Genomic DNA, 25,460 nt, shown 5'->3' on the forward strand with positions numbered 1-25,460 from the left:
TAAAGACATACACCAGTGAAATAACAAAAGACAGTTTTTGTTTCCTGCAGTGTCACCATCCCTGCAAGTGGAAAACATTGCAACACCCCTAAATGCTGAGATCATTCCTACAGAAAACTGTTTCAAAATGAAAATAACCAATAGCAACAAATGTCCAGAATAAGCAGATTTAATCTCAGGTCTGTAATTCTGCCTACTCAAACAGTAATGGCTACATACTGAAGTCTGACAAGCTTTTGTTTTCAAGCAGGCTTACAAGTTTGCCCCACTACAAAAGCAAACCAAATAAAGCGTACCAAGAAATGAGATGAGACAAATATTGTAGTAGAGGGATCTGGAACCATGAACAGGAGTTCCAGAGAGAGCACACAGACAGAATTTGAACAGCATACCAGAGACAGCAGCTTGAGGGGATATATAAGAGGTTACAGATTGCAGTTCCTGGCTCCTAATAATTTTTAAATTCAGCAAGAGCCAGTTTCTGTCTAGTGCTGAGGGAAGATATTATTGACTGTCTGACTGGCAGCATCTTCCAGCTCTGTTTTATCTCTGGCATAATCAACCTCTATTTTGGAGGCAAGGGAGACAAAAAAAATATAGAAAACAATTCACAAACACCAATATCCCTCTTCCACCCAGTCGTGAAATAGCTTTGCCTCCAACTAAGAAATCCTGGAAGCTATCAATGGATTACATTATTAAACATTTGGTGCTATTTTACCATCTAAAAACCTCCCCATATATACTTTGCATAAAACTTTTAAAGTAAACTAATTTAAAGGGATTAAGAATTGCTAAAAAGTTAGTAAGAGTTTTGAATTCTTCCAGGTTAGGCTGTCCAGGTAAGACATCAGCTTAGGCTGACTAACAAGACTTTACCATGGGGATAAGAACTTGGGTCAGTTTCTGAAAGTCACTGTGACAACTCACAGTAACTTACTTTGCCAGTATCTCAGCACTTGAGAACAACTGTCCTGCATTGGTCTTCTCTGAAATTTCATTACAGAGAATTAATAATTTTGGTAAATATAATTCAATATAAAACTTTCAGAAAAGCTTCAATGACTGAATGAATAATCCATGCCTGTCTATTCTAGCAGCAGCAAGTCAGGGATACAGACAGAAACTCTGACAGAGTTTTCTGAACTCTGTTATGGCTAATGCCACAACTTCTGAAACTGCCCTCAGGTCAGGTACAAAGTTGCACCAGCCTAACCAACAGCTCCTGCTCACTCAAGAGGTGATATTAGGTCAAAACCTAGCAAAACACATTCAATTCTCCTGCAGCCTGCGCTATTAATTTATTCTGCCAAGTACGTTAACTGAAAATCCTGCATGGATATATTTCAAATCACCAAGTCAGTTTTTTGCAATAATAGTTATAAATTAACTGCTGCAATATCAAATACAGCCCAAGATTAAACAAACAAAAAAAGAAAAAAAAAAAAAAAAAGAAAAAAAGAAAAACAGAAAGAAAAAAAAAAAAAAAGGAAAGAAAGAACAACTGAGAGAAAAAGAGGAAAGAAAGAACAACTGAGAGAAAAAGAGACAAAAACAAAGACAGGGAAAGGTCTAGCCAGGGAAACAAAAATACTCCATCCTGCCAGAAACACTGCCTGTAGCTTCCAGACAGGAAACTCACTGCCTCCAGAAAAACCATTGGCGTCAGGAAATGGCAGAAGTACCATGAAACTTATCTCACAGCTGAACTTAATGTAAAATGAAGGGAGAACATTAGAAAAGGAAGGGAAAGACAATGGACTAGCCACAGATCTTTGCTTATGAATACACTAGGTGAAAATTTAAATCTTACTGATGTGTCTTTGGAAGAAAGAATTAATGGAAAAGATTATTCTAGTCCTGCTGAAAATAAATAAATAAAAAACACCAGGTTGAAAAGATAGAGCCCATTCAGCACAAGAGAAGAGGAATGATCTAGCAGCATTTGCAGGCAGACTCCACTACCACTGTAAATAGTGTAAACAGTACTTTGAAAGCACAAAGCAAGAAAAAGCTGAATGCCAGTCATTTAAAGTACATCTGATGCTGTACTTATGCTGGAAATACAATACATGCCAACAGGAGGAGTTATTCTGCCAGCACAATTATCCCACCTACAACAATATCATACTATGCCAGAAGATATGCTCTGTCAGCACACAGCAGGATTTAGCCATTTGATGAGTTTTTCCAAACATTTTTCACTGACACAGACAGAGGAGTAAGCAGAGTTTCTCTATGCAAAACAACTGCTGCATAAAATGGGTAGAAAAGTCATCACACACCCACTCATGGCTTTAAAGACTGAATCTTGTGAAACTTTCTTAGGCTTTATTGCCTTAATGGTGTCCAAGCATGAATCAACACATGGGAGTTTGTGAATCCCCCGCACACCACTGCATTAGCCAGAGGCCTCGTGTCAGGTGACACACTGGGTCACAAAGTGCTGACCAGACCCTGACACTGCTGCTACATTCAGGATGGTCAGAGAGTTTCACACCAAATTTTAAAAAGTAAATACTCTGAGTTTTCCTGCTATGTTTCACACATTTGCCAACAGAATACAAGTCAAAAAGACGTGCAGAAGACCTACAGTGATGTTCCTCTGCCAGCTGAGGATGCTACAGCAGTTCTTAGTGCTTAGTGACACAAATGAGCGTGTGTCAAGACGCAGCTGCATGATTCCACTAACTGTTACTGTTTAATTAGTGAATTACACCTCCATTGCCAGGCCTCACAACACAGTAAGTATTTCTGAAATACAACTCCCTTGCCCTCATGGTTTTGAGGAGGCATTGCAAAGCCTTTTCCTCTCCACTCCCCCCCTCACATTCAAACTCACCTTTTCTGTGTTGAATGTTATTTTTTGCCTTCAAAAGCATCATCTTAAACAGCTCTTTCTACATAATTATAGAAACAGCATTAGTTGAGCCCCTTCATGCAACAGACTGTGACACATTATCTATTTCCAACAATTACAGGCAGAAAATACAAAGCAAGCATAATGCAATTTGGAGAAAAGCTACTGTGCTTATTTTCTCCACTATTTAGAACAGCTAAACGCTTCCTAATTATAGTCTTCAAACAAACCTGTTTTATTTCAGGTTCTGAGGTAAAACCATGCTTTGTGTTTTTTAAATAGTAACACTGGTAATATGCCTTCAACAGCACCCTTTTTAGTATATCTCTAAAAAAACCCAACACCTTAAGTCAGATTTAAAAGCTTCCTAGACCACAGAAATAGCAGATTTGGTAAATTGATTTAGTACAGAAGATGCTGCCTCTAACCATGAGTACCTGTTAGCCTACACCTGAGATCCAGCCCTCAGGTGTCGAGATTTCTTCCTTTAAAAAGCAGCACAAACAATTTGCAAACACAAAAGCTTCTTGTTTATTTTTAAACTCAGCTGCAACCCTACAGCTTGACTCTGAATCCTGTCACAGTGGCATCCACTGCTCCATTCTACTCTGATGGTCTTAAATATAGCTTTCCTGAGCTGTCTGCAGCCAGATTAATTTTACATGAAACAAGTACCTTAAACTGAACATAACACACAGGCTTTCATATTTATTTTCAGGTCATAGATATTTGTTTCATCAGCAATAACAAAAGTCAAATCTCTGCTCATATTAAATCTAAAATACCAGTTTCTCTGGTGGCTCATAAATTCACAGTGTCTTTGAGGCCTTGTCTTCTTTCTGCTTGCAAGTTAACCATTAAGAATTTCAAATTGTAGTAGATGATTACTGATTTATTTTCTTTTTGCTTATCTAAACCTAGTGTTAAGGGGGGGTGAGGGGGGAAGGGAAATCCTTGAGCAATATATTTAGTTTGCCTCTAAAGAATATCTTCACTTGAAACACCAGCAAAGAACTGTTACTGTAATCTCAGTTCAAAGAGCTAAAAGCGATATCCTGCCAGCCAATAGTGTCAGGCACAAATATTTACAGAATATTCTGAAATGCCTGTAATAAACAAATGGGACAAAACACAGTTTATCAAGTACATTTTCTACCCACAAAGGACACAGAGCGAGTAGCAGGCCCCAAGGACGACTCCCAGTGCCACCCCAACCACTGTTTCCATTCCAGCACGCCATGATCCCAGAGCAGAGCGACTGAAAGTGCGCACAGCAAAACCTCACCCTGACTTTGCTGCCGTCAGAGCTTTCTTGCCAGCAGATGCTTTAGAAATAGTTACATTAATTCTCCATTGTGCTGCGTAACTCAGAGCTTGCATTCCTGAATCGGAACACGAATGCAGAAGTGCAGGAAGAGGGGGAGGACAAATTCAATTTTTCAGCCCGAGATTACAGCTGTATCTGGCACAGTCTGTCCATGTGACTGGCTCGCTTTGCAGGCTTCAGGGAAATTCTCTGTGCCGAGCAGAGCCAGGAGGGGAACAAAGCAGTGGCAGCAAGAGTCGAAGGTCAGGGCGACCGGAGAGCCGAAGGTCACAGCAGCCCGGATCTGTCCCCCAGGGTGGCAGAAGGCAGCACCAGCCCCACCTGGCACACCTGGTCCCTTTGGGCCGCCCCACCTCACCCAGGCACAATGAGGGCAGACGGCAGGGCATCTGCCTTCTTCTCCACCTTCCAAAAACAAACCAGATGCCTCAAGTAAGGAACATTTGAATTATTCTAGAAGCAGAAACCAGAGCCAAAGCTAACTTTGTAAAGTGTACAAAGCTTGTACACTCTGCGGATTGTTGAAACTGCCTGCAGAAACTGGTCCGTGGTGGTGGCAGAATACCTCACACTGGCTGCCTGGGGAATGAACAATAATACTAAAAAGATATCTAAAAATAACTCAGAAGTCTCTCCTATTGTTTTGGTTTGTTTTTTTTTACAGTGACCAGGGCTCACCTTTGCACCAATCCAACACCAGTAACATTCTGACTCTTCACTTAGAAATCTAACATTCACTCTCAGCAAGCTACACAAAAAAACTATGGCAGACTCACAAGTGTGATGGCTCATGTCACAGATCCTCACACTCAAGTCTGTAAGCAAAATGACCTTGCAACCATCTTCATGCCTTATTCTCAGCTACCCCATATATTTATAACAAAAGGCTCCTCACTTCAGTCAGAGCTTCTACCTGATATCCAGCAAGTGCCAGGTGAAACAGAAGAACCTTCACTGAGGACAGCATTCTGCAATAGATTCATAACATGGATTTTATAAACCTGCATTGAACACTCAAAGATAATGACACTTCGCTTCCACAGTTCCTGAACATGAGTCTGTTAATGAAAATCATCTTGGGGAGAAAATTGAGCGTCTGACAGAGACACCAGACAAACCAGAGAAGATGTTGACATTTAAACAAAAACCAAACACAAAGGGCTTCGAGTTTCATATTCACAAAAGGCCACATCTGTCTCTAGATAACCTGGTGACACTACCAAACATTATTGAGTTAACTGTAGCTTACTATTCTGCTCCAACTCGGTGCACTGTGATCTGGACAAACCTGTATTTGTATTTGCCATCTTACAGCAAGACCAGATCAGTACAAAATACCTGGACATGATGGCAGCTGCTCTTTACAAAATCTGGATATCAAATCTGGATATCACAGCTTTCTTCCACTCATCTGTAAGGATTACTATGCAGGTGTAACCTGAGCTCTAGTCTGAACCCAGATCTTTCTTTTGGCCATTGAAACAAATTTTTAAAATGTGGTATGTTTTCTCAGGGTGGGCGGGGAGGAAGAAACAGCAAGAATAAACAAACTCTGAAAGTATTTAGGATTTCAGAATAGTGTTACCACCAGCTCCATTCTTCAGGCAGCACAGAAGTGCCTACAGCAAACGTGAAACGCATCTGTGCAAGACTTTGTTTTTTTTTCTGCAAGTCTGCTTTATAATGCAGGGTGAAACTTCAACAGAACAAATAAATATTCTTGATGATTGTTCCATATATAGTTGGAAATGTACTTCTCTAGCCTTGTTATATTGCAGTGTGTGTGTGGTTTCCTTGCTAAAGCTAGCATGAGACAAAAAGGAATCATACACTGTACCAGCACCAGAACAGAGAATAAAACAAGTGCAATCACTGTTACTGAGGAACGAAAGTCCCCTAAAAAATGTTGGCTGCACATCTGTTTCCATTGTAAGACTAACTTTTTCAGTGTCTTTACCTGAGAAATAAGGCACATAAAATGTCAGAAGAATTCCAGTGGTCTACAAGTGAGACATTTAAATCAGATCATTTCAACTTAAGTAAGTTGATAAAACAGGAGCTTTAATGATTTAACAGTTATTTAGAAGCTTCAAGTCTATGAGTGAAGACAGTAGATAACAAATTCTATTCTGAAAAAAAATGCAGTTTCTTTAACATTTCTGGTATACTGTCTGTTTTCAGTGAGGGGAGCTTATTCTTTTCTAAACAATTACTCTACATTGCACTAAAAAAAAAACTGTAACAGAAAAGTTATTCAGAAATTAATTCTGAAGTTCTTTTAGCTGTTCCATCATTCACTACTTTCATGCTCCCATCTTTTATGATTATGAACAAAAGTATTTGTAACAATTCACTTTCTGTCCTTATTTCTGACCTTTCTGATTTGCAATCCCACTGTTCACCACTAACCCTCAAATAATTCCAGAGACAGAAATTTATCAGATACTGTATGAAAGAACATAAATTATTCCTCACTCTCTTCAAGTTCTGTGCAAGTACAGAAGCACTCTGCTGCAGTTTTAGCCAGTATTATTAAAGAGCCCTCCTCTGAAGAGCAAATCTGTTGTCACCTTGCAGTTATAACTGTGGGAGTTGTGTGATGGAACTTAAGGAAGCTGAAAGGCCAAGGTACATTTAAAAGGATTCAAACATCAGCATAGGTAGAGATTATGAATGATAAATGCAAATAAACTAGAAGAACAATCTGCCAGGTCAACTCACATGGCAGAACACTGTCTGAAAAGGGATTGTTATAGCTCACAAGACTTATGTTATTTACTTATACTAGCAAGCCTTAATCTAAAATTAAATGTGTGCTGAGTGCAGCCTTTTTAAATACCTGCTGGTCAGGCTGACTGTTCCTTTCTGGGAAGATAACAGCTACACTAAAACACACCATTTTGTTTAAATTTCAGTTTTGATATAACTGGGGTAGTTTGTATCTGCCCACACTTCCCCATTAGAGAAGTTACAGCACCTTCAGCTGCATTTGCAGCTTTTCAATGGAAGAGCAAGGCACTAGTACAACTTCACAGGTTTCTCTCTCTTGGTCCCTCTCCTTTCTCTCCAAATGTCAGTAACATAGTAGTCTCTGAAGCCACAATCCTAGAAGACTGTTCTGCTGAGATGAAGGGAAGAAAAATGAGAAAGAGAACAGAAGTATGAAATGTGTGGAGTGAAACTCAACCTACCATAGAAAGCAGAATTCCATACAATTAACACGTAGATACATTATTTGTTCGTTAATCTGACCTCACCTCAAATTACTGAGAGAAGGGAAAGAGAGGGAGGATGTGCCACAAATTGTTCTCAGGACAGTAAGAGAGAACCCACAAGTATCTAGAAATTGCCCTCTCCTTATCAGATACTTACTGGTGTAGAGTAATTGTGTAAGTGACATCTACTCTTTCCTTAAGTTTGGCCTGATAACAAAGAAGGAAATTATTATAAAAGTTTGGATCATGTCCATGTTTCAGTATTTCTGACAACTCAGTATTTCTACCTCACTGAAAACACTTTTTCTAATCCTCTCATGTTTGTCTACAGTATCAAGATCCACCAAAAAAACTGAGCTGCCAAGTGTTTTTCTAGCAACAAGGACAACAAAACCTTTGTGCTAAACAACTTTTCCGTATAGAACTGTTTCCTACAGTGTGCTTAATTCTAGTACATAAAAGTCGTACACAGCCATGCCATACCTGGCAAAAACAAGTGAAAGCAATTGTCATCACACCACTGCTAGTGTGATTATAGAAGACAAAATCTTACCCTCCTGCCCCCCAGGAAGTCCTTTCCCCACTAAATAAATTATCTGCTTGCGACATACCATATTATCAAATACTCTTCAGGTAACCGAGGCACAGAAAGCTATACTAAGAACTATGAGGACATTTAATATTGCACACTTGAGTGCTCAAAAATTAAGGATTCCAGACAGCAAGTTGTCAACAAAAACTAAATTCAGCATCTCTGCAACCAGCCAATTGACAGTGTAGCTGGTGCACTGGAAGGCAATGCAAATTTTGGTCCAGTTTCAGCACCTATGATGGCTGGCTGTGATATCTGATCCTTGTCACCGTTTCCAGGGACATCAGGACATGTCTTCCCCTGTCCACAACAAAGATCCAACTACCAGGACAGGCAGACACAAATTAAGTGGGGCCAGTTGCTTCCCACCCAAGCAGTGAGAAGTATAGCATCAGGTAGGTGAGCTGCAGTAAGAGAAGCTGGAAGACCTCTGCTGGATGCCACTTAGTGCTCTAGCAGTCATTTCCAGGCCTTGGGGAGATCCTAAAGGCTGCATTCAGCTTCTGAACTTCCTGTAGAATCACACAGACATACTGATTTTTCTGGAGTGGCCTCATTCCAGCAACAGCTTTTTCTCATTTCCATACTAAATGAGGTTCCATATCTACATGTTGTATATTTTTTGCTTTACAACAACATTATACAACACCGAATTCACAAATACCACACAAATCCTTAAGATATTTTTACCAGACTAAAGGCTTCCAAATCATTAGCAAATCAATCTCCAAAGCAGTCCTGTGAAACCTTCACAAAAATTCTGCAATGGAAGATTACTTTCCAGATTTGGAAACAAACTCCAAAGCTAATGCTGTTACCTGAAATAAGATTATGATATTGTGGACTGCCAAAGTTCTAAGGGTGTTTTGCACCAATATAGGACTGTATATGTCCAAAACTTAGACTGAACACCGATCTGCTGATCAACATCTGAAAGTCTGAAGATGGGCATAGAGGAAAACACCTAACTATTCTCTAAGGGCTTTGCCCAACACTACAAATACTCTACAAGTGAGGTGCCACAGACTCCTTGTTCTAACATTCCCAATCTTAAGTTTATATCCCAGCACACTCCAAATAATGTGGCTGTTGTCTAACGATTTAAACGCCGGTAGTATTTTTTCTGTTGCCAGGGCATGAGAATGTTCTCTTACACAAATTTTCTGCAATTTAAGAATTTGCAGACACCAAGTGACAAGACTTAGCTAGCATTAACTGAATTAGTTTCTCTTTGAAACTTCTATCCCCGTGACAGATTTGATTAACGCTGGCCAATGGGTTTCTAAAGAGCACAACAAACCTGGAAGAATGCCTTCTCTCAAGGACACCACAGCCTGCTACAGCGTGTTTTGAACTCATCTCAAAGGAAGAACCCTGTGAAATAAACCCATGCTCCTGCAACACCAGACACAGGTGGTGGCTGAGAGGGCTGTGCATGGCAAAGCTTCATTTAAACCTTTCCATCCCTCCTCCCCAGATGTTGGTCAATAATTAGCAGGGGTTAAGGATCTGTAAACAGCCTCTTCTTTCCTTTTATAATTTTCTTTGCAGATGCTCTAGTTTGAGAGCAAAAATGTGAAATAGGGACAGCTGTCATAAAAAGGGAGATTTGGTTTAAAACCAGCTGTTTCAGTCTACATCACCCTCAGTTCCTTCATGCAACCTTTTCTTCCTACTCATCCTCACTTATCCTTTTTCCTTCTACCTCTTCTGTTGCCTCTACCCATAACGTTTTCCTGTACATCCTTTGAACTGAAGGTAGACAGCTCACACTTTGTCTCAAGCCTCTCATCCTGACAGAATCAAGAGCAGAAGGAAGCATTCCCCCTTCTCACTTGGGTCTCTCATCATTGACTCGATGTCCACCAGCTGTGATACAAAATTTAAGTACCTCACCACTTGCTACAACGGCTGAAAAAGTGTGGCTCTATGTGAAATGTTCAGAATTTTGGTGCCACAACAATCAGTCTTTCAAGAAAATGCTCAGAACCACTTTCTAAAAATTTGCTATTTCTTACAAGTTTTCAGAGATACAATAAAGATGGAACAAGGCTTCTCTAAGAAAATAAAAGCAAAAAGAAAAGAAAAAAGAAACACTCCAACCTCTGATCCAAAATACAGACATTATTACAGTCACAGAGCAGTTGCACTACATTTCTATACATCAAGAAACCTTTCCTCTGGATTCTCAGAAACAATATTTGGTGAGGTTTTTTCTGCTTTAGACCAACTACATTTTGAATTAAATATAACCAAAAACCTGAATGCCTGGTTTCATAATGTACTAATCTTACTTATATAAGATACTGTCAGTTCTAAGTATTATATACACAGTTGTATACATAATACTTGGAGCTTCTAACAAACTCCTAAAAAGAGGAATTCTTTGATGTTTACTTGATGTAGCAGCCCCAGTCCAAATGAATACCTACCAAGAATATTTCTTCTATCATACACTTATCACATGTGTAAGTACATTTTTTTTGTATCTAGTATAAATTCTAAAAAACAAAGCATGAAGAGAAAGGAGGCATCACTCATTTTACAGCCAGATAATGTGACTTGCCAAACTCTCAGAGAGACAATGCACAGACAAACAGATAGTGGGCAGAGGAGAACATGTCTTACCTCACAGCCAGACTGGGATGGCAGCAATGATCAGCCTCCTCTGTCTGAGCTGCTAAGCATTAAGCCAGAGGAATTCCACAACTTGTTCTATTTGCTTGTACTCTAATATATGCAGCACACCAGTCCACTCATCACCATGGGCCGTCCTCAAAAACATTTAAAAATCCCACCACCATTCGGAACAGAAACAAAGCATGTTTTTTGCTCCTTCATATGTAACTTCATCATCTGTCTCAAATATCCACAGACTGTGTCAGTACAAACAACTGTTTCTCCCTTTTGTCTTCTGCTCATTTTACAATATACTCCACAGGAATGACATCACTGGAGAAAGTCCCTTTACATTTTCCTTTGCTTGGCAAAATGTATGGTCTGTAATGGAGGTATTTAATGCCACTCAACAGTACACCTTTCTCATCCTCGAAGGAAAGACATATGTATCTAGATGGCAAGACAAACACTTGATAAAAAACAGACAAAAACAATTTCAAAGAATTTAATGTATTGACTCTGTAAATTATAACAGGAAAGTGTTGATACCTTTAGAAGGAAAGGTTATGACAAAATTATTTTAAAAGCTTGAAGGCCTTGGTTTGTTTCTCCAAAGTGAAGCAATCTTCCCTAACCAAGAAATAAATATGTAAAAGGCCAAGCCAGCTATATTACCATTCAAACTAATTCGGAAATATAAGTTCTAAAAAGATTTCAATAATACACTACTGTAATCCCCAATTTTATTTTTAAAAAGCTATTTAAGCAATTACTTAATTTGATTATGTTTTGTAAAAGAAACTGTAAACTTCCAACTGTCTACTAATTTATAAATTTGCAAATTACAGAATGAACTACATCATGCTAAAAAAAAAACCTGTTGGAAGTGCTCAGGCACTTGACTGAAAGTGAGAGGATGTAGCTTTTGTCTAAGACATATTCTTTTAATAGGAAAAGGCCAATCTATATTTTACTCAAATATAAATCATACAGGAATGCATTAAAATGTTACAATTTTAATACATTTCAAGATATCAGCAGCCATGAGAAAACACATGCTGTTATTTAAATAAATCAACATTCCCGGCGACCCTCCAAGTTCACCAGAATGTAACAAGTCACCCCCAATTTTATGAGCTCAGGATCTTGTCTGCAGCCTATGTAAGGCTCTATTGTGCAAATGACAGGTGCAACATATTTTCTATTGATCCCAGGCCCTAAACACAACCTTTTAACTTGTCAGAGTGGTTTCAGATTCAAAAAGTATATTCATCTCCCAGCCAGTATGTTCTAGCACCTTCTATACAGCCATCCATATAAATACCAAATCTCTCTCAGCACTGTGAATATGCAAGAAAATCTATGGCAATGAGTCCAACAGCCTAAAACACAGCTCAAAAAACTGCTCCTCCAAAAATCAGTATTTAATTAGCTGTTAATCCAACTGAATATATTCTTGTTCTCACACTATAATATGAGGACAGAAGTTCTATCTCATCCTCATCTTTCTCATATCAGAACTGAATTTCCTCCTAGAAAGATGTGGAGCCTTGGAACAGCAGTGTTAGCCAGGGAAGCAAGAGGCTGACAGAGGGAAGTACTGCATAAATCTCTGCATCATTTACAGCCACACACAGCCACCTGTAACACAGTGAATTACATACTTTCTAGATTTACAAACAAACAGTTGGAGAATACTTGTTTGTCCTTTTGTCAGTGGTTAGCAGAAAAAGAGGAAATGAATCAGGCTGAAATAAAAAATCTTGAGAAGAAACACCATGAAATTTTTTGATCTTACATAAGATTCATTATTTTTTAAAGTGACAGGAACTTCAACAGACAAACTGATCTAAAAATCATAGTTTTAGCAGACAGTAGAGTAACTATGGATCGTTCAGAAACGGAAAACAGTTTTGGGTCTTCTTTTTCTTTATATTATGTCGTATCACAGGTGTCTTTCTGATGCAACATGATCCATATCCAAGTTCACTGACTGATGGAACACCAGCCAAGATAAGAAAGTTGGGAAGGCTGCCAAACAAGCATCAGTGCCAAACTTCAGTGAACCCTTCATTTTCTTTCCAGCTTTGCCACACAAGAGGCTTTATTTCCAACAACTCCGGGCCTCCATTTTACAGATACCGTGTTGATAATGCATTTACATTTCACTAGGACTTCCTTCCTTCAGTGAACTGTGAGAAGTAACATACAATGACACCAACAAGCTCTGAAATCACTTTCCCATGCAAATGCAAAATCCTGTCATCTTTGAACACCATTTCTTCTGGTCTACCCCATCTGTTATTTAAGAGGAGTGAAAAATAACCATGTTAAAAAAAAATAGAGAAGCTAGCTATTCAAGAGAAACCCTTTCTACAAAAAATTTAAATGGCAGTCAATAGCCAGATTATTTTGATTCAGGATGTCACATGACATTTTAAGACAGCTGTCTAATTGCACATACCAAAGAACAACAGAACCAGGTTATAACCCCAACTAGAGACCACAATAATCATTTGAATTTCAACTTTGCACCAAAATATTCTCCCTGCCCCCCAGTCCCCCAATCAAAACTAATCTACAGGGGAAGGAAATTAACAAAATTGAATCTTGAGCAGGAACAGATTTTGTCTTAATAATAAATTTTATGGCAAATTGCCAGCACATTTTTTTCTCATTTGTGAAGCATTATTAAAGGTGGGACAGAATCGCCCTGGAGCACGCTGGATGTCTTTCAGCTGACACTGATTTAATCCCAGGCTGCCAAGGTTTCACCAACCACCCAGAGGGGTCAGAAATGAACTTGTCTCTCCAAACCAACATATGATTTATGTCCTTAGCCATTCTGGGCTGAGGAAGCAACTTGGATTCAGACTGGCTTCATTTTAAAAGTGGAAGGGAAATTTGAACTTCTGTCAATCACTGTATCAGCTACCAAAAAAAAAAAGGAATATAGCAGGAGCACTCTGATCCTCTGCACACCACTAAACTTTGTTTTTCCTCTACAGAACAGCGTGAAATAACTGCCTCTTATTTCCATATTCCCTTCTCATTATGTATAACATCTATAATAGTCCACACATTTTATCAAATTAATTAAATTTTTAAGAAAACTAATATTGTAACACCAATCCAGTTATTCAAAATAATTACTTTTATTCCAAATCTTATTTTTCCTCATTATTTTAAATGCCTCAGAAATATAATAATTAACTATAGAATAGTCTACAATCACAACTGGCAAGAAGGAGAATTTTTAAACTGATGCCTTGGATTTCAGATGTTTTAGTAACTCAAAGTGTGCCTTTTAAAAGAGTGTTAGCCTACAATTTTTACTAAGGAACAAGCTAGTTAGAAGCGTTAAACCACACAGATAACCTTGAAGTTAAAATTTTATGGCCATATAAATACACATTGGTATCTTAGTTTTACCACAAATGTGTTGGGTTTTATTTTTAATCTTTCCCAAAATACCAAATATATGATGGAAAGCAATATACTATATTACAATGTAACTGATTCTAACCAATAAACAAGGTTGTGAAGAAAAGCCTCCTTAAAAAAGAATTAAAGTAGCTTTATTCTAATGAATCAAAGTACAATCTCATCTAGCTGTGACAGAGATTTCTTGTGCCAAATTTTACAATTTTGATACAAATATCTTGTATTATGTCCTGAATAAAGGTAAGAGCCTAATTACTGAGCCAGGGAGAACACAAAGTTTATAAAACATAGTCCTTGTATTTGTATGTAGTTCACACCTGCTCTGGCTTGTCAACAAGAATAAAATATTTCAGTGATCATGGACTTGATAAATATTTCTCCAAAGCTACCAAAAAGCTACCGTGAAATAGACCTGAACTAGTAAAAATCTTGGAAATTACATTATTTCCAAGAGATTGCTGAAAGCACTTCACTACAGAGCGCAATATAAAAGGAGAAAACTTTAATAGAAAGTTTTGGTAACAGACCAAAGCAAACATAAAACATCACGTCTTTTAAAATGCTAACCACACACTTATACAGACACAGCAAGAATATTAAACACATGACATGCCAGGAGAACGTGGGGAAGCAGTCCTCACAGGTCAGATCTGCAGAAGAAAAGAACTGGCAGTGAAACCTCAACACAACAGAATTTCAGGAGCACTCAATACTGTAGCTGTAGTAAGAAAACGAAAACAAAAGCGTGTCCAACAATTTTGCATATTTGTATGCATTTGAAGTATCTGCAGACATGCTAATTAAGCAACCTTTGCCAGGAAAAACTATTCTATTTTAATTATATTCCTTAAGTAATGTCCTCGTTAAGCAAAGCATGAGATAGTCTATCTAGTCTGTTTTTGGATACTCTACATAAGGCGTCACTGAAGAAGAAAAGACACTGTCCTGCATTACCACTACAAAAAATTATCTGTATTGCCTCTTTCAACCAGGGAGCTCATCTCCATGGAAAACTTTTCTTTTTACACCACTACAATAAAGATATGAAAAATTAAAATAAGTCCAGTAAACCTTTTCCAACACAAATTCACAGAATCAGTTATGTTGGAAAAAACACCCAAAACCATTGAGTCCTAGTGTTAACCTAACACTACTAAATCCACCACTAAACCATGTCCCTAATTTAATACAACTTGAGGTGTCAGACAGTAACAGTTCTTTTGCTATGAAAGACTCAAGATGAAAATCCCTTCAAAGTAAAAGATGTTAGATGGGAAGGTATGTTTGGTTTTTATTTATTAACAAAGGAAAGTTGTTTCATTTTTGAAAGAAGTACTTTGAAGTCAGGAGCTTCACTGTTTACTTGAAACCATTTATTTCCTCCTACAGTTCCAAAGAAAAATGTTACACAAATACATTAGAGGAAGCAGGTATGTAATTTCATTGAAAATCTATTTAAACTTCTGAAAAACAAACTTTGTCAGCCCAGGAGATCTTTCAAGCATTTCCTTATGTTACCTGCTAGAATATATAATTTAATATTTATCTTGCTAATTTATTAAAAGAAAGCAACCACAGGGTATTATTTCACAATACTAGCAAGCCATGCATGCTCTATGGCCCTAAGCATAAAATAAAATGATCACAGTGAAAAGAAAACACTAATGTCACTTCAAGCTGTAAATATATGAAGAAAATCCTCAGCATCACCAAAATAATGTAGTAAAATACCTAGGGACATGATAGTTCAAACAAACCAACAACACAAAATCCCTCTTTAAGCTAGGTTGCATAATTCCATGAGCTACTACATCACTTGTTTTCAATGTGCCCTCAGTTTCAGTTCAAACATACTTCTTGTTTTATAAATCAGTTATCACTGAAGTTACAGTAACATCTGGACTTGTTTAAGACTAATTAAGCTAAATATACCTTTAAGAAATGTATTTCAGCAGGAAAAAATACATTTACAAAATTCTATTAATGTGCAATTAGGCAGCTTGCAGGTTTTTTGTATTTTAAGATAATTTCTTCCAACAATGCACAAAGCAACTCAGTGTGGACAGAGATACGGCAGATCGACAGGAATGTAGGTAGATAGGTAGGTAGATATGGATGCATTTAAAATATTAAAATATTTAAATACTAAAGAGAATACAACTTTTCCAATGTACAGAGCAAGAGGCTCTAGTACAGAGGAACTTTATGCTCAGTAAGCTTCACTACACATTTTCAGATCCTACAGAAGCAGCCCCCACTGAATTAGCTTCAGAGGGTTAAATTAGTACAAGCAGTGGCCCATGCAGGTCTCTTGTTGCAGGTTAACCCACCCTGAAGCACAAATTCAGAAGAGGACCACCCTTCACTCTTCAGAGCAAGGTCAGGCATTTGGTTTAAACTGCCTGTAACAGAGGTTTAAGCTAAATCTTTGGATCTGAATAGGAGCAGGGACACTCACTGCATTATATTAATGGCTGTAGGTTAGTAAATTCCAACAGAAAGTCATTAATAAATAGAAGGTGGTTACGAGTATTAACATATTAAATCACTGTGGCTATTTGCTAAATTAACAATGTCCTTCTGCTAGCAGCCAAGTTTCCAAACTAGCTTATACACCAACTCCCAGAAGGCAATCATTTACCAGAACTCACTCCAGAGGTGCCGGATAGCAGCAGCACACAAAAGAGTACAGAAGTCCTACAAAAAGCAGCAGCAGCCTTGTAAAGCAAGGATGGATACAGCACCTCATGGTTAAACAGCAGATGTTATGGGGGAGGAGAATGCAAGCACACAGTCAGATTAAGTCCAATTGGAAAAATATAACCATGCTATTGAAAACAGAAAATAAAGTAGTAAGTTAAACGCACTGTGACTCACTTAATTTTTAGAGTTTAGCAAGTATTTTACTTCAAAATACAGTCTTTTCTTGTTAAAAGAAAGGCTAGTTATTATTATGACTGCCTGACACCTCCCACTCTAACATCCTATTTTCCAACCTGCTTAGAATGTTCTCAGGCAAACTGGGCTGAAAGTTATACACTAGAATCTTCTTTAGAACACTTATTTCAACCAAAGTACTTAAGACAATAACAAAAAACTACCACAGCTCAAAAAACCACAACAAATAAATGGAGAAAATTATCCTAGAAGAGAAAATAAATCAAAAACTTGCAGTATTTTCTCTGGAAATGTTCAACACTAGCATACTTTGAAGCTGGAATTTGAATTCCGGCATGTATAACTTGGATGTACATTTTATCACCCTTCCAGCAATGTGAATATACCCATGCTTGAAAGCTTTTGGGAATATGAGAAAAAGATACATGCTCTTTGCTGAAGACTGGGTATTTTATCTGCTGATATCTCTACTACACTTGATCCAGCCTGGAACTGAATAGAATCTTCCTTTCGCTTCCAGGTGAACAATATGACTCGATCAAAGTACCAGAAAATAAAGGCAGGAAGCTGACTTATCCTTTCCAACATCCAATTAATAAGTGGCAGCAATGTAGAAGAAACTTCAACCAAATGTGGAGAGGGTGGGAATTCAGCCTAAACCATGTTGCAATTTTAACAATAGTCAAAGTGGTGGCTGCCAGAAAGGCAGAAACCTGCACTGAAACTGGATGGTTGAACAGCAACTCCATCAGAGCATGCTAAAGACAAAAATGTTTTAAAAAAAAAAGGGACTGCAGAGTGAGGAAACCAACAGTTGTTGTTTGGGGAAGTAATCTGTGAACTTTAGCACAAGTAAAAAGAGATTATATATGAGAGACAGAATGGACTGGCTAATCACGAACACTAGAGGAAAACAAGCCAACAAAGGCAAGAAAGATTCTACAGAGTAGTTGAACGGGAAACAGAGAGGGAAAGCATCTCCAAATCACAGGAGAGAAAAAGTAAAGACATCAGATTAGGTATTGAAAGGATATGATTTTAGATCAGCTAAGGTATCAGCCTAACAAAATTCTTAACTGGCTAAATATGAACAGGATTTGCATAAAACACTGTTAATGATGCAGAAAGTAAAAGTTACATTGCCGGTGACAAAAAAAAAAAAGCAGCAAAAGCAGCTTCTACTTTCAAAGCAAGCCTTCCTCTACTGCCCATCCTCTACAGTCCAAAAACAGACATAAAACACTCTACACAAGCACATGGATCATACTGTCTTGGGTCAATCCCTATAAAGCATGACACAGTGTTATTAAATACTACTAGCTCAAACAGCAGCAGTCTGCCTAGTGAGTAGCTTCCAAACCTCCTGATATGACTTCAATTATTATTTTTAATGGATAGAAAACAACACACAAACTACATTAGAAATAATTCTCTTTACTTGATGAAGTTGCATTTGGAAATGATTGCTGAAGTACATTATGACAGTTTAACTGCATGGCTTTTATCCCTTCCCCCCAGTAATATCTTTCCCTGGTATACACACTTATCAGGTCACTGGTCAGGATTTTGTTTATTGTCACTCATTGTGCCCCCATAAAAATAAATAAACAAATAAATAACTACTGCATAATGCTACATTGAAAGCAGAAATTGATTTCCCCTAAATCATTGCAGAGCACCAATATGTTACATTCATATTGCTGAAATAGTCAAAACCATACTCATTCCACTGAAGTAGCATGGTTATTATCCCTGTTAACAGATACAATATTAGAATGTGATTAAGAATTAATTTATTTACCACCTCAGATGCCTGACCTCAGATAGCCTAAATGAAACTAAGTTCTTGGGCATGTTACACAGTAAATATGTTCAAAGATACCTGCAGTATCAATAGTGTTCCCACCCCCACCTAACACCGCCAAAATTAAGATGTCTATTTCAGACAAGATAAAAATCTTTTTTTTTTGCTCTATTTGCATTATATTTCTTATTCAATGGAAACAACTACCCTAGAGACTAGGTTTATTTCTGCCCAAAGTAGATGGATGCCCCAGTAGAGACTGCAACTGTATTCTGAATAATGCTTCTGCAGGGGGAAAATAAAAACCCAAAAAACCACAGCTGTATAATGAGGAACAGTAACTTAATAAAGGTAGGCACAAATGACAATCCAGCTATGGTTGCTTCTTAACTTCAATTCTGGCCTTTCTTAACATTTGAGACTTCTACCTGAAACCTTAAAATTACAATTAATTGCATACAGTGGCAGAATCTGTTTCATTTTTCATTTACATGTGCAATCCTTCACATTTCAAAGCCTGGCTAAACCAGTCATGTAATTGCTGCAGAAGGCATACCTTGCCCTTTCTAGTATTTCTAGTACACTCATGGTTTCTGAGAAACAATTAAACTACCAGCATCCTAAAGCTATTTTCCCTGTCTTTACAAGAGACAGAATTCCTGCATTCTATACATAATGAAAACCTGAGCCATTCTTCACAAAGACTCTTCTACAAAATGCACTGTTTTGCAGAATGAACATTAGGTAAGTTAAAGTTACTCTACGTAGGTATTGACTTCAATGATACATACTCAAAGCCATACTCCAGTTGACTGTTTTTATGACCTGACACTTGTGATAATGAAGTTAAATCTAATAAACCCAATTTTTTTTAAGGAAAATCAGATCACCAAAACAAGACTTCATCACCTAATGCTCCAAAATCACCCATATCCAGGTACTAATCTATAGTAACACTGTACAAAGCACCCTGTTTCAGGGATGAACTTTAAAGGTGAATGGTGAATAGTTCTAACTTCAAAAGGACTGTATTTTACAGAGTTTCACTACCCACACTGCGTTTTTACAGATAAAAGCATCAAGCTACCCAGGGCTTCCCCTGAAGTGTTGAATTTCTGTTCACTGTACTGCCAATTGGAAGCTCCTTCTTTTTGGGATTCTAATTTATTCTCTCACTGAATGATTTTTAGCACAATAAAACTATTTGTCTGCCTACTTAGAGGTGCATTTTCACCATTTCGTAAGAAATACCAACCGTATCAAATATACTTTATTGCCAATATTTTTTTTATTATTTTTATCCACCAGAGAGAAACAAAAGCAAACTTACAGGTAGTTTAAGAGAATCTATCCCACAAATGCAGCATGTTGTGGCTTTTACATTAATTGTGCATATGTAATTTTCCATAAAGTGGCTTTAAAAAGCATACAGTGCAAAGATCCCCACAGCTTGTGAAACATAATTTAGATTGCAACTGTTACTTACAAATTATTTGTTACACTTAAAACAGAAGGGTAATATTGTATGACGTTTGAGATAAGAAAAAGGATATGACTGTAGAGCCCTAAAAAACCCCCAGCAATATTTCACACCTCAGAAACAAAACAGAAAAAAGGAACAATGAAAACAAAACCATGTCACTGGCTTCGTGTTTTACTCAATCAACAGCTCTTGCTCTAGATCCAGCCAAGATATTATGCTGATTAGGACAGGGTGTAGGAGGTAGGAAGAAACCGTTTTCACTGCTTACTGTTTTAAAGAAAAAACTGTAGCATTGCTGGGCAGGACTAAACAGGATGCTTCTATTTCTTAACCCATTCCCTAGTAAAAACACCTCCTGCAAAGCTTAAACCTATCTTTTGCTGTTGAATTAATCTGGCACATCATATACCTTATCTACTAACTAAATTAAACACTGAAAACAGGGAAGTTTGTTCTTCCTTTCCCAGACATGCAGGCAGCATGTAATCCTAATAATCTAAATTCTTGTAAAGCAGGATATTTCTCTTTGTTTATCCTTGTTCTCTTTTCATGAGTTAGTTAATCCATTACCTAATTTATCTTGGAATCATCTTTAATTGTTAATAATGGAAAGACTCAGGACTCCTGTGCTGAGTTTACAAGCTCTCTTCTATTCTTGCCCTGGCTGAATTTCTTCCTGGTGTCAGGTCACAGAAGGCGAAGTCTACTTTTCTTCAGCTATGCACAACCACCACAAAGTCCAGACAAAGCATACTGGCACAGAAAAGGAAGAAAGTGCAATAGTAAGTAGGAACAGGAAGGTGAAGAAAGAGTGGAGATTAAAAAAAAAACCCGAACCAGTCACATAGGAACTTTAGGAGGAAAATACTTTTGGTCATTAGGTACTAAAACCTCTCAATCAAAAAGCAAATGGCTTAAACCCATGGTGGTGTGAAATGAAGAGCAGCATGCACAACAGCTTTTAGGTTTCCCCTCTATGTTGTCCCACAGATAAAATTTACACTGACTGTAAAATCTTACACTTCAGTAAAGCAACAGCCTGGCTTCACAGACTATAAGCACTATCATTCCCTTCACTTAAAAAGGAGCTAGAAGTTTGATACCTCTACCTCTGACCCTGAGTAAAAGGGCTCCTGGTCTCCCAAGATGCTTTTAGCAGTATCATATAAGGGAAAGCTTAACTTCCCCTTTAAAAAAAAAAGGGAATTTAAAACGCTTTATTCTGTTTATATTTGACATAATAGTATAGTAGAACACAAAATCAGAGCACCTTCATTAGGACACACAGTGGAGAACACTTTGATTAAAGTTATTTTTCCAGTACACAATCTAAAAATAAAGTAACCTTGAACACACTCTACCTTCCAGACACTTTTCTTTGCATAGATCAATGTATTAGATTGCTTATCCTGGAAACATGAAAGGCACACTCAGAGTAAGACAGCTCCCTATGGCCGACCGGAAGAAAATGTTTGTTATCAGGCTTCATCTTTGCCAGAGAATGATGTCACCACAATCACTATTTATTCCCATCCAAATGTTCTTCCACTATCAGAAGTCTGAGGGACACCTGGAAGTTCCCTACATAATGCATTTTGATATGAAGGAGAAAAGCCAAACAGTACTCTGCAACAACCACTCTCTGTCAGCATTGTCACTTATTATACACAGTTCCTGTACAGATGTTAATTAATACTCAATAAAACATTTACTGGCAAAGTCCTATTAGATCTTGATACAAGGAAGAGCTGCAACATAGGGCTGGGCACATGGCCCCAATTTGCAGGCCATAAAAAGCCTAAAGCACTCCTCAACTATCTAATTTACAATAAATAAGCACCTTCTATTTCCTAAAAAAAAGTATAAATGTTTCTTCCTGAGATTGAGTTCTGAATGGCAGTACCGCAGAAGATCTGCCAAAACATCCCCCCCTTGTCCAGTTTCACAGAAATATACAGTAAATTCTGAGCACCATGTACTTTTAGCAAAGGAAACAGATGAATGACGCATTTAGTCACAGCAACACCAATACTCTTTTCCTCTGGAATGCAACTGTTATAGTGCTGTGAAAGACTCTTATTTATCTAAGAGCAGTTAACAAGGTTATTTTGTATAAATACTTAAAAATAAAAACAAGGCACAGCAGCACTAGTGGTGCCATCATATTCAAAACTAGCAAGCAGCCCCATGCCTTAACTAAAACCCTCAGTCCCACCTGAAACTCCACTGTTCAGAAGATCCCCAAGACGCAAGACCATTCTGCACTCCCTAAAAACCATTTATTGAAAATATGTGCGAGGTAAATTTGTCTCACCAGAAGTCGTATGCAATGCACTAAACACTATGGCTGGAACAGTCTGACATATTAAGCATTTTAGGATAAAAATAAAACTTGATTACTAGATGTGGCTCACAGAGTTTGTTTTTATGTGAAAAATCCGATCATTAACCAAGAAACTTAAAAGTGATAATTTTATTTATTAAGGACATGCAGCATCAGTGAAAAACAATGAGAACAAAACAACATGATTCTTACTGCATACAATTTCCCCAGAGTTAGTCCTTTTGCTGAAGCAGTTCTTCACCCACTAAATGGAACAACAGAAGGGGACAGCTAGGCGCTCCAATTTAGAGTAAGCTCTAATCTGCCTTATGGGAGCAACTAAAGGACCTATGGAAAAATGTTTGTTTAACAGTAATTTGTCTCAACTATAAATGGAAGCAGAACAGAACTGACATAGTCCCACAATGACAGTTTGTGCTGAACAATAACAGGATACTTGCATTAACAGAGTTGTGCTCTATTTAGGAAGCAAAAACAACTGACTATACCAAACTCAATTGGTACAAACATTTATTTCTGCAAGGTGCCCTTTAAATGTCTTGCTGAAGACATCATTAGGGGATATGCTGGCCTCTAAAGAGAGGAAGTTTTAATGCCTGAGGAAACACCTGTATATATGAAACTTTAAGCTCATTTCACTAGGTCATTTGCTAAGTTGCTTTAAGTTAAAATAACTCTTATATCAGCTTTCCAGACTGGTGCAGTATGTCTAGATGTAAAGTGAATCTTTGGAAACTCACCCTTCAAAAAAACCCAAAAAACCCCAACAACTTATTCTCATTTTGTGTTTGGCTACACGTCCAACAGGAGGCTACCAGTCGCCCAGCAGGTGACTGACTTCAATCCACAGTTTAAAAGTGGAAAAGTCTACAGTAATCTTTCCATTACAAAAAAAGTAACCTAAAATGAAAGTACTCCTACTTTTTCTTGTTCCATGAATAAGCCCCAAGGTATGGTTAATTCTTCTAAGAAGTATGCTACAACATCAATGAAGGTAAAGCAAAACAGACACACAAACCCCTTCTCATTTGCCGTAATGATGGAAGACCTAAGGGCCGTATCACAAATGACATCTCACAGCTCACCTGTGGGGCTTTCCTTCCTTCTACAAATTCTACTTTGAAGAAGTCAAAGACCATTCTAAAGCCGGCATAAGACATGCTCACAACAGGAAGAAAACTTCTTGTAGAGCCCTGTAATATTATAGTCCCACACAACATTTACAGCTCCTTCTAGATACCCATTGCTTTGGTTTGGATCCTTAAGTCAGTACTTGCATTGAGGAAAAAAAAAAACAGAAAAAACAAACAACCTGTGCCAGAGAAGGACCAGAAACCAAAACCAAGGTAAAACACAGTTATGAAGTGCTTGAGAGCCACCAGAAATATACATGAAACAATCAAGATCACTGAAGAAAAGACTAAGGCACCTTATGACTCAGATGAGTGAAATCTCTTCCACAAAGTCTCTTTCTATCAACTAAAAAATAAACTTACAAAAAGATCTGCAATAATGAGGTGAACATTAGTTTACCCAAGTTTGGAAGAAATCTGTAAATCCATAAATATCAGCCACAGACTAAACACCTATTTATTATTACAATGCACCAAGAAACAAAATAAATTTTTTTAAGTGCCTGAAGAAATCCCTCAAGTGAATACCTAAGGGCGAAGAGTGTAATTCTACTTGAAAGTTTCTTTTTGGGTTAAAGTAGAGCACAACAATATCTCAAGTGTTATCTATATATAACACACAAAGGTATATGTTTTTCCTTAAAGATTATTTAATTGACGATTTAAAATACAAACTACTTGACAATAACTAAAATTAGAATAAAACAAGAATAAAACTTCCACTTCAGAGACTCAGAAATAAAAGGAAGTCTCCTCTTGTGAAAAATAGGAGCATTAAAAAAACCCCCAAACAACTGTTTTGAGAGGTACTGATACAGCCTCTTCCATATTCTTCCTACTGGGGAAAAAATGGTACATTGCAATACTAATAAAAACAATCAGTTCTCTAAGATTGAATGCAACTTTTTACCTTCTTGGTAGAAGTCTACCTCCAGGTGCAATTCACATGCTTTTAGCAGTAAGATCCCACACCAGTTCCAGCATCTTGAAGGTGTACGAGGCACACCAATTCATTCAGCTACACATCTTCCATCAGCTAACACAGAAGGCACAATGGAAACAGAGCTAAGACAAACACAAGACAAAAATTTGAAATCAACTTCTTTACAGATAAGCCAGTGTTAAAATTAATACTTTTATTAATCATTCAAAGAGCTTTCACTGACCCTCCGAAAGAATTGGACTGACTCATATCTCAGCTACAAACCAGAAATCACACTAGGAGTAGAACTCAAAACATGTATCCATCAGTTCATTTAATTCAGGTATTAAAATTTATTCTGCTGGGCCAGTACATGACGTTTAGGTACAATTCAGAAAACAACTCACAAAGCCAATATGGATGTCTGACCATGGGCCAGAGTAAACTGACCCCACAATGGAGAGCACCAGCTTGGCTAAAGGCCATCAGAGGACAGTAGTCCAGAGCACTACAGCTGTACTTCAGAGCTCAAAGATCTTTCCTAGTGCTTCCAAACCAGGATTCAGAAGTCCTATGAAAAGGATGCCTATGTAGGCATCTTACACTGTCATCCTGGAAGGAAGGGGGGTGGTGTTTGTGTTGGATCTTTGTAAGGAATACTTTAATAAGACTGAGAATGGATCAAACAGGCCCAGTAAACAGGGGAGAAAACCCTACCTACTGTACTAGTCAGGAAGAATCACCTACTCACCAAACAAATTCAGTCTGAAGTTTTTCTCATAGTAGCTCCCCTATTTCTCATAGGGGAATAGTAGCTAA

At 37.7% G+C, this 25,460-nt stretch overlaps 1 protein-coding gene across 3 annotated transcripts in view; it reads right to left on the reverse strand.

Annotated features, from left to right (window-relative positions):
• The window catches only part of RNF19A (ring finger protein 19A, RBR E3 ubiquitin protein ligase), a 57,425-nt gene that overhangs the window by 29,577 nt on the left and 2,388 nt on the right, over nt 1-25,460 (reverse strand). For 2 of the 3 annotated variants that reach the window (XM_041470785.1, XM_041470786.1), the window contains one exon: nt 24,630-24,784. The gene's annotated coding sequence lies outside the window, so the exon portion shown is untranslated. Of the gene's footprint in view, nt 1-24,629; nt 24,785-25,460 lie in introns of those variants that run through there. The other variant, XM_041470787.1, reaches the window with a different exon arrangement.

Source organism: Pyrgilauda ruficollis, unplaced genomic scaffold, assembly GCF_017590135.1.
Source record: "Pyrgilauda ruficollis isolate IOZ18807 unplaced genomic scaffold, ASM1759013v1 scaffold25, whole genome shotgun sequence".
NCBI classification, from domain to species: domain Eukaryota; kingdom Metazoa; phylum Chordata; class Aves; order Passeriformes; family Passeridae; genus Pyrgilauda; species Pyrgilauda ruficollis.